Source organism: Parus major, chromosome 2 (assembly GCF_001522545.3).
Source record: "Parus major isolate Abel chromosome 2, Parus_major1.1, whole genome shotgun sequence".
NCBI classification, from domain to species: Eukaryota; Metazoa; Chordata; class Aves; order Passeriformes; family Paridae; genus Parus; species Parus major.
In genome coordinates, this window is record NC_031769.1 from 9,613,174 (window position 1) to 9,628,565 (window position 15,392).

At 39.7% G+C, this 15,392-nt stretch overlaps 1 protein-coding gene across 6 annotated transcripts in view; it reads left to right on the forward strand.

The window, feature by feature from the left end:
- The first annotated feature begins 356 nt into the window (after positions 1-356).
- Positions 357-15,392, forward strand: part of ZMYND11 (zinc finger MYND-type containing 11) — a 105,267-nt gene continuing 90,231 nt past the window's right edge. For 4 of the 6 annotated variants that reach the window (XM_015617932.3, XM_015617937.3, XM_015617936.3 and 1 more), the window contains exon 1: positions 357-572. The gene's annotated coding sequence lies outside the window, so the exon portion shown is untranslated. Of the gene's footprint in view, positions 573-1,142; positions 1,168-1,876; positions 2,052-15,392 lie in introns of those variants that run through there. The other 2 variants (XM_015617935.2, XM_015617934.3) reach the window with 2 other exon arrangements.

Below are 15,392 nucleotides of genomic sequence, written 5' to 3' on the forward strand. Positions count from 1 at the left end.
GATTCTATGGTTCTGTGATCTGCAGCTCAGAAGGTATTGACAACCCTGAGACAAGCCGCTGATTATCTATGGTTTAGTTTCTTTTGCTCAAGGTGAGTGTCTACTTTCAAAACCATTATCTGTCATTTCTCCAAGTTGGACTTCATGATAGGAGAGATTTCCATGTATCAAGGCTGGATAAGCACCACATTTTCCCCCTGCAACAAGAGAGGGTCCAGACCTAAGAGTATGACAAAATACATACATAATAAATAGTTAAAGATCCGTTTCAAATGTATTATTAAAAAAAAAAAAATAATAAAAGAAACAAACAGCAACTCCAGCAGACACCACTAGAGTTCTCCTTCTCCCAAATATCCCTAGCACCATCCTAAACCCTGTTTACCCCAGAAACCTGAACTGTGGACAGACAGAAGAGGAGAGAGAGAGAGAAAATTCAGACACAATAAAACTCTGAGGGGAAAAATATGTGGAAGGAGGAGGCAGCAGCGGCCTGGGGAAGGGATTGAAAAGTTTCCCCTGGCTTAACTTCTCCCCCCCTGCAGCAGCAGAAGCAGCGCCAGCAGCACAAGGTGAGAGAGACTTTTAAGTCTGGGGAGGAGGGGTGTGTGTGCGGGAGGGGGGGTGAATTTACAGCCCTGTGGATATTTCTGTGTCTGCCTCCCTGGCTTTGGGGTGCGAGAGACGCCGTGTCTCATGCTGGGTGGATTTTTTTTTTTTTTTTAATATGATGGAGGATTATAAACATGGCGCCTTAAAAAAACTACAAAATCATGTACACACTGTTCCAAGGAGATGGGGGAGAGGGGACAGGGGAAGGGCTGGGCATCAGGGGAGGGGGCAATCCTTCCCCGCGGGGTGCCGTGTGAGGAGGGGGGAGCAATTATACTTAATAATAAAATGTGTGGGGCTGCGGGGGGGGAGATGGAAGGCGGGATTTTTTTATTATTATTATTATTTCATTTTTCGGAGTGGGCAGGATTATCTGGCAGCCCGCTTGGAAACCGAGGAGGAGAAGGGGACGGCGGCGGAGCGCGTGTGATTATTAACGGCGATTATTTTTGTCCCCACACCTTCCCCGGTCGAATTTCGGCTGGGAGGCGGCGGCGGGTCCTCCGCGCCCCCCGTGCCGAGTTGCAGCCAGCCCCAGGGCCGGGGCGTGAGGAGGTGGGGTGGGGAGAGGGGCGCTCCGGAGAGAACCGCCGCTTCCAGCGCTCCGCGCGGGCCTGCAGGGCGCGGGGGAGCCGGGGACTCGCGTGAGAAGCGAGGCCGGGCAGGGTGTGGTGCAGCCCGGCCTCAGCCCCGTCACCCCCCGGCCCCGCTCTCTCCCACTCGCGGGGCCACCGCTTTGCTCCCCACTCTCCCTCGCTTTCCTTTCGCTCACACACCCCCGCCGCCGCCGCATTTCCTCGCTGGGGAGGGGGATGCCTGCTTGGAGGACGGGTCTTGGCCCGAGTAATGGCAGCTGCTCGGCAGCGCCGAGGCTCCCCAGGAGAGAGACGGCGGGGCCCGGCAGGCCGGGCGAGGGGCCATGGCTGCCGTGCCCGCGGGGGGCAGGGGAGGGGACGGGGAAAGGGTGAACTCGGAGCCCCGACCCTCCTATCCCGGCGGCTGCGGGCGGTGCCACCCCCGCTGCCTGGACGGCCTCGCCGTCCGGCGGGGCACCGGGGACCCTGCGTCGCCTTGCCCCCCGGCACAGCCCCGAGGGCTTCCTCGCCTCCCCGTGAGCTCCGGGGCAGCGCCCGGGTGGTAAAAGGGACAGTTTCTCCGCTCTCCCCCCTCCGGCTCCCTGCGCCCTCCGGGGCAGTGCCGGGAAGGGCCTCCCGGGGCTGCGCCGGACTCGGCGGGTCGGGGAATCGCGACGGGCTCGCTTTTGTTTGCGTTGTGGGGGTCTTTGTGCGTATGCACCCCCGAAGCCGTGTCTGCAGATAACTGCCCTCGGTGCACTTTGTGGGGTGTTCGCCTTCACCCCCTCCCTCGGGGCTGATCAGAGGCCTGTCTCCTCTTCTTTCGGAGAAAGGATGGAAGTGTAGGGTGTGGGAGTGCCCGTGGTAAGGATGACGGGGAGCTTCGGTGCGCTTTCTTGACCTTCCGTGTGTTCCAGACAACAGCCCCCCTGTAAAAGGCTGATGTTAAGGATTTGTGAAACTTTGTGTATTTTTTGGGGCTTATCCTGAAGCCAGCAGACTTTGGGAATTTGTTTTTGGTCTTCTGTGAACTTTACAGATGCTCGAGATGGGGTGGTTTGACAAGACGAAAAGGAGTGAAAAAACTTTAATTTGGTGCTCTTTGATTTTATTATTTAACCTGGAAGCATCTGGCATGGCCTCTGTATTGTAGGAATAATTCTATTTATTGTAGTTTTAAGAAGATCTTATTGCAGTAGAAAAGAATGGGAAGTGCTTTCTTATCCTACTTAATGGTGATTTTTTTTTTAATTTCTCTTGGCTTTGTAGGAAATTGTTTAATTCTTTAGGGGTGAATGCTGAGACAGGTGTGAGGAGGGGGGAAGATGGGAGGGGAAATGCCAGTTTGTGGTTCAGGTTGCACTCCTTTGGGTTTTTCTAGTTCCTCATCCTTCTGTATGAAGGACCTGGCATCACTCCACTTTTTTTTTTTTTAATTATCAACTACTCTTGAGTGTGTCTTTAGGGAAGTCGACTGTTTGCTGACTAATGTTTTGTATAAAAGTGGAAGTGCCCACAAAATAATTTCCACTTTTATGGGATTTATGGCATTAATTAATTCCCACTGTGGATTTATGGCCTTAAAATGCCAGCTTTTCCATGCCTAAACAAACCGTCTTTGCTTTGGCCAGATAGTTGGATGGGGAAAGGAGGAAAGGGAATGGTTCATGGGGTAGGTCAACAGAGAGCACTTTATCTTGCTGATGGTGAGTTTAGTTTTAGTGAGTGGGGAAACAAAAGTGACTGTGTTGATGGCTGTTGATTGTGCTATGGAAGGCAGTCTCTGCATCTGCAACTAGTACTTGGTATTGGGTTCAGTAGCAAAGGTCTGAGTGAGAAAAATGACTCTTCCTTTCCACCTCGTGAATTGGATAATGTGATGGAAATTGTCTTGTGTTGAAGCCAGCTTTGTAAGGGGAGTCATGAGTCTGTGGTCGTTGGGAGGGGGTGTTAAAACTTTGCTGATGTGCAAGAAGACACTTCAATAGTTTGAAGCTTTGTAGCAAAAATTTTACAGGGTAGTTCACTTCTAAAGATGTTGATTTTTTTGTTTTTTAAATCTAAGCAAGCACTTGGCAGGTATTAAATATAAATATAAAAAAATCAAGTTGAGTTTGTTCACCAGAAATCAAAATTCTTAATAGCTTGACATAGTCCTTCTGTAGTATGAACCAGAGCAATGCTTTATAACTTGTCAGAAAAAAAGTGAGCAGTATTGGAGTGACAAGAATTTCTTACTGGAATTGCTGTGCACACAATGTGTGACTGGTAGTTGGTGTGCTGTATGTCCATACTGTTTGCAGGCAGTAGGCATTCTGTGGGCATCTACTGTTCAAGTGTCCTGGCTTTCCCCCTGCCTTGGGAAGGGACTGTTCAGGAATACCTGAGGCTTCTGCAGCAGAAGTGCCTGGGTCATGTTTTTGGCCTAAAGTCATCTCCAAAGCAAGTGAGATGGTGAAAGGCTGTGAAGTGTGTCTGGTATTTCTGCCTGCACATAAATAAAACATACTGGGTGCTGTTGGTGATGTGGTGCTCCCTGAGTAGATGGACTATGAATTTGGCCTCAAACTTAATTTGAAGTGGCTCAGGCTCCATCTAGACCATTGTGCATTTCTAGCAGTGCACCACAGCTTGGGGACCACTGAACTGTGTCATCTGCAGTCACTGGGTTAGAATAAAATACCTCAAAAGGAAATAGATAAAAGATAACATTGAAGATGTTTTCTTCATTTTAGGCATCTAAATGTGTCTGTAGATGCCTGCATTGTCTAGTTAGTTAGCAAATCGTCTCATTTCAACCAGTTGTAGAATGAGAGGGAATTTTAGAATTAGGAGACATGTTTTGAAATTGAGGATCCAATTTCAGTCAGCTAAAGTTCACAAATTTTGGACATACCTGTAACTAATTTTCATAGTAACTGCCTTCCACAGTCTTTCAGAGCATTTATCTCTGCAAGTGTGTGAAGACTTCAGGCAGTGTGAATCAGTCCAGGCTAAAAGTTCTGAAAGAGGACAAGGTGATGATGAAGATATCTTCAGGAAATTTCTAATTTGCTTTTTAAATGACTTTTTAGCTAGATCCAGATTAGCATAAATGTCAATAAAAATGTATTTTACCCATAATGTGGGTCATTACAAATGCTAACTAGAACTATAAACAAAATTAATCTGTGCAAGGTATATGTGCCTCACTCGAGTGATGAACTTGGTTTGTAAAATGTGGAATTGTTTGAAATTACTGATGAAATGCACACAAGATTTTGCTTTCCTGAATGAAGTAGTCTTGAGATCTTTTCAAAAGTTACATCAGAATTGTTGGAGCAATTCTTTTTCTCATATTTATCCAGCAAATAAATAAATTTGTTTCAAATTCTGACCACTGATTTTATTAATTGCAGTGGTTTTCCTTCCATATAATAGGAGTTTGTTTAGCCATCCTTCTTGCTTTGATTGTTTAGGAAGTGATGTAGGAACATGTTCTTTTTCTGCAGAGGGTTTTGTGCCTTGTTTTTTGTTGGGTTTGTTTAGTCTCAGGATGTGGTGAACACTCCCATAGTACGTGTGTAGTACCTGGAGCATGGTGCCCTTGGTAGCTGGGCAGTGCAGTGTATGTCATCTTTTATATAGCTCATACGTTTTAGGCTGTCAGTGTTGCTTGTGCTGAACATTGCGAACAAAGATTATTCTTGTCAGGTTCTGGATCATTTTTCATCAGTTGAATGTAAATTTAGCTCATAATTGGGTTATTGTTCTAAGGTTTAGTCTTCCAGTCAAGAGAGTACAGGCTACAAAATAGGTAGTTTATAAGATGACGTAATGACTCAATTTTTCAGGATTTTTTTTATTTATTATTGGTGAGAGCATATGAAATGCAAAACAAATGTGGAAAACTCCACAAAGCTCTTCATTCCTGAGTGTAGTGGAGGTAACTGATGGACACCAGTGGCTGTGTACAGTACAATAAACACTGTGGCCTCAGGCCTGCACAGGTGTGCTCCTGTGGCACTTGGGGCCATCTGGTTTCCAAGGCCTCTCCACATGCAGCTCCCAGAAACACAAGGGCTGGATTGAGCCCATTATTTTTTTCACCATATTTTCAGTTGTAGTATTTAAACATAATTTTATAATCTCTTTAAACTAATGTCTACCATCAAGTAACTTGTGAAAGCCTGAACTCTTTTTATTTATTTCTGTCATGCTGTGAATATTGAATTATATGGAAAAAAAAAAAATAAAGGAGGGGGAGTGGTAAACCTAGCATTTTAGTAAGATTTCCTTCATATTTATTTCTTTCCTTTTTTTTTTCTCTCCCTGAAATGACCAGGGTCTTTTAGTCCTGTGGGCAGGTGACAGCAGGCACAGTAGTGATACATACTGACATGCCCATGAACTCAAGTTAAAGCTCATGGTGTCTAATTTTAGCCAGCTTTGGTAATATCCCATCAGAGCCTGATCCTGTATCTGTGCTATGTAGATAAATACAAAGTATAGCTATTGAGAGTTTTGTGTACAAAAAGACTGGTTTTGATTTTCTTCCAATATCTCATTTTACACATCACTAGAATGCAAAAGGTGTCTGTTACCAAAATACAGATAATTTGAGTTTAAAGTATGTTATTGATTAAAAAGACAGTAGTGTTTGTAATTTCAAAATTAGAAATGTATTAAAAAATATAAGTGAAATATGGTTTATAGCGTATTTACTAAAAATCAGAATACCTTTGCATGTACCTTTACAGTATATTTAGTTTTAAATTCCAGGATTAAATAATTGCAAAATAAAACATGAATTCATGATTATGAGTTTTTATACAACTATCACTTATACTATCATATAACACTAATTCTTAACAAACAATTTTAACACCAGACATGGTGAAATTTAAAGTACTATAATCCACTTATTCATTAAAAAATAATTTAAACATGCCAACAAAAATACCAGTAATATCCCTTTCATCCTTTCTTTGGAAATTGCATTTTTTGCATGCAAAGAACTGGGCTCACTGTCTTATTTAATTTTTTATCCATAATAGGATACTATTGATTTGAGGTCTAGTAACTTCAGAAGAGTTAAACATACTCCTTTTTACTTCTCACTTCTCCAATATTTGTTATTATGTTAAATATTAAACCAACTTGCATTATATCCAAATCTATGATTTTAATGCAACTGACTTAACGATGTTTTGGTTACAGGCTGTAAGACTCTGCTAGTAGGTGTAGTGTTTTGGCAAGCAAAGCAGTGTTTTGGCAAGTGGGTATTTGTGCTTTGATCCCATGCACTTAGGGCATGGCATTGTTATCTGGTCTTTTAAAGAGAGCTGGATGGGAGTTGCGTGCTGTGACTCACGGGACATGGCACTTAGTTTACTAATTTTAGCAGAGTGATTCTTAATCTGTCAACATTAGGTTTTATTTGAACCTTCTGGAAAAACGATGAAGTGAAACAAAATGGAGTTGAGAGAAAATGTTTAGCAGAATCCCAGAGTAGCTAGATGTAGTACACAGTGAAAAAAATTAAAAGTATGTAGGATATGTTTATTGCTCAACAAATCTTTAAGATCTGAGAGACTGATCTAAGAGCTTTATCGTTCTTAGCATGCTATCATTTTCTGTTCAGTCTCACACAACATTTATGCATTCAGTAAGAGAGGATCTCACACTACAGATACCTGTTTGCAATTACAGATACTTCTCAAGTCAGAAAGCAAGCGCCAGCCAAGTCTGCACTGGCTGCTTGCGCCTTATTGCAATTTTCTTGGTGTCATTGCTTGTAAAAGAAAACTTCAGAAGAGGACAGTGTCTGTGCCTTGCATAACACTGCAGTGTGTGCATTCACATGCACAAATTGAAGTGGAAATTCTGGCTCAGAATGGTGGGGGGTTTCTCCAGTTTTCCTTCTGGTCGGTTGTTAATTTTGTGATCAGTGTCTTATGAGCTGTCATTGACTTCAGAGACAAGCTGAAACCCAGAGTTCATGCATAATCTCCTTCCCTCAACTAGGGAAGGAGATCCAGGTTCAAATTTGCTCAAAATCAAAACAAAAGAATTGCTATTTCATAAAAGGTAATCACAGGCCACACAGTCACTGATTGTTCACTGATGAAAATTGATATTCACTGCAGAAAATTCATTGTTACCCATAGATTAATATTAATATAATGATGGAGACCTTGATCATATAAGCACTTGTTTCCCACAGGCATGAAAATGCATAGGCCTTGGAGCATACTGATGAATAAGTTCAGTTTCACAAACTAGCTTTAAAAATTAAAACGTTACGTATGACTCCAATATTCAAGGAAGAACACAGTCAAAATTAGTTGTGCTGATAAAATTTAATGTAATGCTATATTTTTGATTATTCTATGGAGTTACGTAGCAGTGTTACATGAGCATTTTTATGCCTTTTCAGTATCAACAGTATGACTTGGGTTTTTTTGCACATGCTAAATTTTACATTAATGCTTGTTTCCATTGAAGTTAAGGCACTTTTCCTACATATCTTTGAAGGAATTTACAGTGCTTATTAAAAGAACAGAGAAGACATGGATAATATTTTTCTGTTAGTGATTTCTGCCATTTTCTATATATCTTAAATCCTGTGTGTTATAGAAAACCTTAATTATAGATAAAGGTGGTAAAAGAAGAAATTCCTACTGGAAAAGCCAATAATATTATGAGAAGAAATATTTATTTTTACATCAGGAAAGCTAGAAAACAAATATGTCAGGAAAGTCTGTATTTTGACATAGTTTCAAAATTATGGAAATTGTGAATGTTCAAGCAGGTTAAGCAATTTTTAATTTTATTTTACCATAGAAGATAAATTAAAAACCTGAATCCTGAAAGCTGTCTTGATTCATCCCGTTCTTATAATTTACCTGTGGATAGTACGCAAATTTAGGCAATCCTTTTTGCTCCACGCAACAAATTGTTTAGAAAGGGTAATGTTCTCCTCACTTTGTGCTTCTGTTCTTTTTTAAACATTCAAAATTGCAGAAAACTTTTTCTTTCTTTTTAATTGAAAATCTAAGAATTGTTATTAGTTGTTTTCCCAGGAACCAGACTGGCACCATTTTAAGCTTCACTATAGTTGAGAATTTAGGATGTTCTTAAGAACTGGCTGCATGGACTTTCCTAAGGAAGCTTCAGTGTCAGTCATCACATGCAAGCTGACATTTGTATATAATAAAGCACACTGAATAATTTGGCTCTGGCACTAACATTTTAAAAAAAAATATTTTTTTTCACCATATAAAAATATCTTTCTTAAAACTTCTTGGTCATAGTAAAATGTGAGTAACAGTGAGAAGGGATTTACAGTTTGCTAATGGAGAACTCAGGGTATACGACCTCTTAGAAGTCTGACTAGAATGGAATATCAGGCTGTTTAAAAGCTGCCATATTAAACTGTTGTTTGTTTGTTTGTTTGCTTGCATGTTAAAAGAAAATGTTTTGTTTCACTGACATAACTTTTTGAAGGAGAGTGCTGATGCATACCTGGCAGATATAGACTGACAGTGCTGGAAAGCGAGAAACATGGACACTGCCAGTCTGTAATTGTGTCTTTCAGTTTTGTAGCTTTGTGTTCATCTTCTGCTTACTCTGACCTGAAATAAATAGGTTTGCAGGAAATATTTGTTGCAAGAAAGAGACTCTTCCTTTTCCTGCACACTTTCCACACTGCTGTCTTCCAGAAGGCTTCTTTGTATACCTCCTAATTGGAAGCATACTCCTAACTTCTCTCTGGTTCCAGACATGAAATTTCCTCATGTTATTGAACTTGCACCTTTTAGGAAATACAGATTAAGAGTCAACCATCTCCAGGAGCCAGTTTCATTGTTTTGTTTTTTTGTGGGTTTTTTTTTTTTAATTCATGCTAATATTCTTTTTCTCTGTAGTTTTAAAAAGTATTATAAAAATAACCCATATTCCAGTCAACCAAGTATTAGCCTAAGTTGTAGTACTAATTCCTGAAAACATGGAGCTTTTAATAAAATGAAGGACTTTTGTTCCTTACACAGGCTCAGGAAATACCAATAAATATCAGCTACAGCTGTGTAATGGTGCAGATTCTTGGAGTACAGGTGCATCACGGAGTGAGGAGCTGAACGTGGTTTGCTCTGCCAAGTTAGTGGATAAGCAGTTACAGGGTTTCCTGGGCCAGTGGGAAGGAATGGTATCCAAATTTCTGCTTGGCTCTTTTTCCAGAACTGCCTTTCTTGATCAAACTAGCATGTCATGTAATCCAGAGTCTTGTTTCCAGCCATCAGATGTCTCCTAAAAAGATGTCAAAAATAAGGCAATTTTCTGAGGTAGTAAGCTACAGAATACTTGTTTCCCATACTGTTCCAAACAATAGTAATTTAGATTATGGTTCCTGTTTTAACACATGTTGTAGAAGTTTTGGTTTTTTTCCCATTTTTTGAATGTTTTAATTTCTCTTTCCTATAATAACTGAATATTTTAGCTGTAATGTTGAAAGCTACTGCTTTTTAGGTCAAGCCTGTTCTGTCCTCTCCACATGCCTTGCAGCCTCCCGCTGCAGTGCTCTTTCTCATTGCACATTTTCCAAGAGCTTCTTCCTAGGTTGCAGGAAAGAGCCATCTTACACCTGCCTCTCTGAGGGATATGATGGAGATAAGAGACCTGGAGGGGTGAGTTAGTGAAAGGCTGTAGTGGTTGTCTGCTTAGTACCAGCAAGAGCTGGGAAATGCACATATGAAAGGAAGAAAGGGAGAGTTTGTTGTGAGATGCGCACTAAGTGGAAGTCAGGTACACCCTTGTCACAGGAGACAGGACCACTGACTTTGCTAATGTCATTTGGTGCAGCTCTGTTGACTTTAGTGGACCAATATTAGTTTGCACCTGCAGAAAATTTTCTCCTGAATCTCTAGGAATGAGAATATAAAATGAAATGTTCATGGCTGAGTGACAGAGAGAGTGCATGCGAGAGAGAACGTGCACGCACACACTTTCAGGCCTGATTGATTGTATGAAAAAAACCCTGGAGTTGAAAGAACATTATTTTAAATTAACATTCATTATCTTCACGCGTGAGATAACAGTTCACTTTGGACCAGATCCTAACACCATTATGTTTCCTGAGCACAGCCTGCTTTTTTTCTTGAGTGAGGTTATTCAGTATGAGAATGGCAAAATGTAGTCAGATCTTTTACAATTAAAATATATGGTTTAGTCATTATATATTAGAATAAAACTGTGTTCTTTCTGTCAGGAAAACATGTATTTTTTTCTTTTTAAAAGAAATGGTTACATTTTCTTTGAAATGTGAAATAAGAAGTAAGGTACCTTTTTTTTTTAGGTCTCATCTTATGCCTGGAAAAGCTTGCAGCCATTTTAATTCATGCTGCATTCATTGATCTAACAGTTAAATCATTTAATCACTGTGCAGCTAGGTCGTCTACCTATTGGGCACTGTAAAGTGTTCAGTAATGCACTTTGGGTTATTGGCTTCTAAATGTCACTTCTGAAAAAAATAAGAAAGGAAAAAAGTGAACAACCTATGAACACCCCAGTTAACTGATGAACATTGTAAAGGAAAACACAATGTGAATTCATGGTCTTATCACTCAACTCTTTTTTGTTCTGTACATAATATAAGTAGAAAAAAGCACATCATAGCAAACAAAGGGAAAAATCTGATTTTGATATCCTTTGGCAGTTATTTTACTTTAAAATACAGAGTTTTGAAACATTAAGTCATCTAATTAGGCAGCAGCTTGTATGAAATATTTTCACAACAGACATAGTTTGTGAGCATGAAAATGAAAGCCACATTTTAAAATTATAACCCCAAATAACTTTCTGAATTTAAATATTACTCTGAAAATGGCTTATTCTGTAAGTATAATCATATGAAAGAAAGTGGGAGAAGTTTGTATTTTATGTCAACGTTAACTAGAAAACTTAATACCTTAGCCTTAAATGCTGCAACTATAGAAACCAAATAATCTAAATACATAAGAAGGGAAATAAGTGTAACAGCAGCTAATAGGTGGCAGTGAAAAGCAGAGGAAAATGTCATGATGCTTTTAAGTGTCTTGTATTTTCTGAGAGGGAGCTACTCTCAATCAAATAAATCTCTTGGTATGCAATAGGCAAGTATCTTGTCCAGAGAGATGGTAAATTCTTAGGCAGTGATGCACTTGCCACAATGGTTTTTAAAGGGTCACCTTTAGAGGGTCACCATGTGCATTTCGGTCATTTTCCTGCAGAGATGAGAAGAGAAATTCATGCTCTTGTGGGGTACTGTTGTCTGTCTGAGGGCAGGTGGAACAAGAAAGTCGTGTTTCGTATGAACATGGGAACTCTATTTCCCTCTTGTTCCATGAAGGCTCAGAATCCAGACATGCCAATTCCATCTGTTTGCGTCTGGATCCCTTGGCCTATTTCCTTGTGCTTTCCTGATCTGTACTGAAAGCTTCATCAGATGAGAAGTCATGATCATGGTAAGTATCTCTCTGCACCTTCAGCAGAGAGACTAAACAGAGGAGAGAGTCAGTTGTTCATCTTATTTGGTGTGTTCTTAATTAGCGAATTTTCAGTGGTTTCACTCTCTGACTTCTAATAGCTCCTCTGCTTTATTATGATTATGTTATTTTTTTACAATTTTGGTACAACTTCTTGTTATTCTTTCATTTGAGCATTCTAGGATGTCATTCTTCTTTTGGAGTAATGTCATGATCTATGTACAAGAGGAGTTCAACAGTAGAGGAGGAATTTGACTAAAGGTTTAGTGAATGCCATCCCACTGCTGAGTAAGACCTCAGTGAGGCAGTTTTAATAGGGATCTGATACTTTTGCTCTCTTTCTTTTGGAAGAACATTGAAAGGGCTGCAAACTCAGACGAATGTGCTGTGTCCTCACTGTGTAGTTCTTTACCAGTAAATAGGCAATTCAGTCATGGAAGGCAACTCGGTGAGGTTAAAGAAAGAAAGGTGCTGAAATCCACAGGATGTCAAAGGAAAATAAGAATTCAGTGACAATAAAAGCAAAGTCTCAGTGTTAATGCAACATACTTTGAGTTTTGAAGAGCTGAAGATGCCCTTTAAAATTGGGTTTGGGTGACTAAATTGTGGTTTAGGAACTGTTGAAGGACAGGGTGTTAAAGAAGGCTTGAAGTCCTGGCAGGAGAGCAAACAAGCATCCTTTGAGCTCAGCCCATTCTGGTGGGTGTGGTGACCAGATGATTATCAAACAATACATGAAGTGCAATATTGCAGTGGGTATCAAACCTTTTCACATGGACGTTGCTAAATTTAAGAAACAAAAAGAGCTCTTGACAGCTTACAGCCCTGGTTTCCAATGTTTCTTCTGAGTTCCCCTGAATTAATGAAATTAACTGAGCTGCCAGAGCGGGTGGAGAGCTGCTGGTGAGCCGCTGTCGCAGGAGCCCCACATTGGGCAGAAGTGCTGATTTACAGTCGCTTTGTCTTGAATTTAAATGATGACCTTCACTTCCTGCGTCTCAGACCCAGCAGGCTGCAATGGAGGTAGCCTTGAGATGGTGTTTGCTAATGAGGCTCTGGCACCTTTGATAGCTAAGCTAGATAATCAGAAAGTGATAGATGATGGTGCATTGTGTTTGGAAATTTAATTTAAAGTGTGTATTTATGTACTTAAAATTTTGACCCATTCAAGCCATTTGTATGATCTGTTGGTGTTTTCCACAAGAGTAGGGATGTTGCCCTGGACAAATTCCAGTTTGGCTAATTACATTCTGAGTAGCTACATTTCTGTAGAGTTTCATCTGGATTTTGTTACTGTTGTTTATTTAAATAGGAATGCGTATGTACTTGGAAACTTATAAAACAACAGCACAGGATAAAAAAAGTTAGAAAAATCCCTGCTCCAAATTACATTTGGTATTTCTGCATGAGTAAGTATAGTGTGGCATGATACAATACAGAAAAAATATGAAGTGGCATATTCAGTAATAGCATTCATAGAAGAGGTAGGTTTTCAGAGTTTATGAAATGGGTTAAGTTGCTGAGTAGTGTGCACTGTTAAAAATATGATATATTGTGCAGCAGGAATGGATATAATTCACTGGTAGGAGAAATAATGCTTGTTTGTATTGTAGTTAAACTGTATATATTTTTACAAGGTTATCAGGCATGGATTTTACATGTGTGTCAACAAGGGAGTGGGAGCCAGTTTATGTGGTGATGTCAAAAGGACTTAGGCAATCACAGATCTGCACGTGGCAATCATCTGCTGGCACGGAAATGTTTCTCTGCTACATACAAAGGCACATTTTATCATTTACCACTCAGTCTCTCAGAATCCTGCTTAAATTACAGTAGGAAGCACTTGCTGTTTTGTTACTGAAGAGGTAGGTAAAAAAGAACCCAAGCCACATCCTGTTGTGGAGAGTTATTTTGCAGAAATATGAACTTCAAAGCTGCAAGCTTGCTCTTAAAGCTGATTGATATTAATAGTCAATATTAACCTGGAGTGGATTTCCAGAGGAGATCAAAATAATCCAGTATTAGACCATACTGCATAACCATAGCAGTCTAATATTTACAAGAACTGTCGCAGTGTTCATCCAAAAATAACTTGTCTGTTTAGAGATGCTTCATCCACAGTGCGTATGTACCCCATTAGACAAAGATATTAGAAGTAGATGGAAAAACAGTTTTCATTTTGAAAATAATTTCAGGAAAATGCTTTTGACTAGTACTTGTGAGTTAAATCATACCAAACTCAAATAATTTGTTCACAAAAAGAGGTTTGGGGTTTCTTTGGTTTACTAGAAATGAAAAAAAAATATTTTGAAGCTATCCTAGAATTTACATATTAACACTGGTGTTTCTCATTGTTAGTAGTTCTTTTTACATAATTTAATTTCTCGTAAAATTAGTAAATAATATACTATGTTTTTATGCAACAGAAAAACAACAATGTATGGGCTTCTGAAAACTGCTGTTCTTTTAATTTTGGTCTGTTCAATGGCTTGGCCTTGTTTTTTGAAAGAATTTTTCTGTGTAACCCAGCTTAAATAATTTTACCTTGTTCTTCTGTATCAAACCCAGTAAAAATGTCATCACAAGCCCTTGTGACAGCAGCCAACCTGTTGTGTGTAAGTGAAAGGGTTGAAGCCCCATCTGTCAGTGCTGTGAAACAGACAGGTATCTTACCCACTTTAGTGTCTGTCTAGTTGGATTTTTTTGTCATCTGTGGATTTCTTCCTATGAAAAAAAATCAGGAATACTTCAACGAGGAAAGCCATCCAGCATCCACATGCTGCAGATTATGGTAATAAGATCCACGTGGCTCCTTACCTTTTTTTCTCCTTCCGTATCATTTATTAAAGCTGTTATGGAATATCTGCTTAAGGCTAAAAGATTTTGAATTCTCACTTAGCCTCATTAAGGTCTTGGGCTTGGTGTTTACTACTTCTGCTTTCATCAAGGCCACTTCCTCAGAGGCCTTTGCAGGAGACACATATGTTCTTATGAATAACATTCTTCATTTTCTGTGTCAAATCATGGTAGAATTTTACTTTTTAATCAGCAGGTTTTCTTTAAACTCAAAATTTTATTGCTGGTGTTCTACCTCTAAAGCAGAATTTGTTATTTTATACTTTTATGTCATGGATTGTCTATTTCTATATTCACACATTTAAATGCTTCAGGCTATTCATTGTGTGTTTTCTGGGGGCTTAACAGTTCAGCCATTTCCACACAGACTGTTGAAGTCAGTTGGAGACTGTCAAAATTTGCAATCAGACAGCTAAGATGAATCTCCCACTGTCACTACAGAGTACTTCTCTAGAGCATAAAACATTTTTAAGAAATAGTTGAGGTACTGAAGGTGATGCTATCTGTAGTTCCATCAGTAGCTTCACCATGTATTGTCAGTGCTCTTAGAATGGTTTCTGTAAAAGATTCCATGCCCTCAGGTGCTTAGTGGCCAGGTGTAGCTGTTGAAGTCACTATGATAAACTGTACTAGTGCACTCAAAATAGAAAAAGAGTTGATTTACCAATAGGCAACTTTTAAAAAATATGTTTCGTTCACATAAATGTTTTCTATTTTGATTACTTTGTTCTCCCTCAGAATTTTTTAATTTATCTGAATTTTCTTTCTTTGGTTGGAAGGAAACCAAAGGTGGCAGTCAGTACCTTATATATTTATTCATTGCAAAGATAAGAGACTGGTCTGTAGTGAA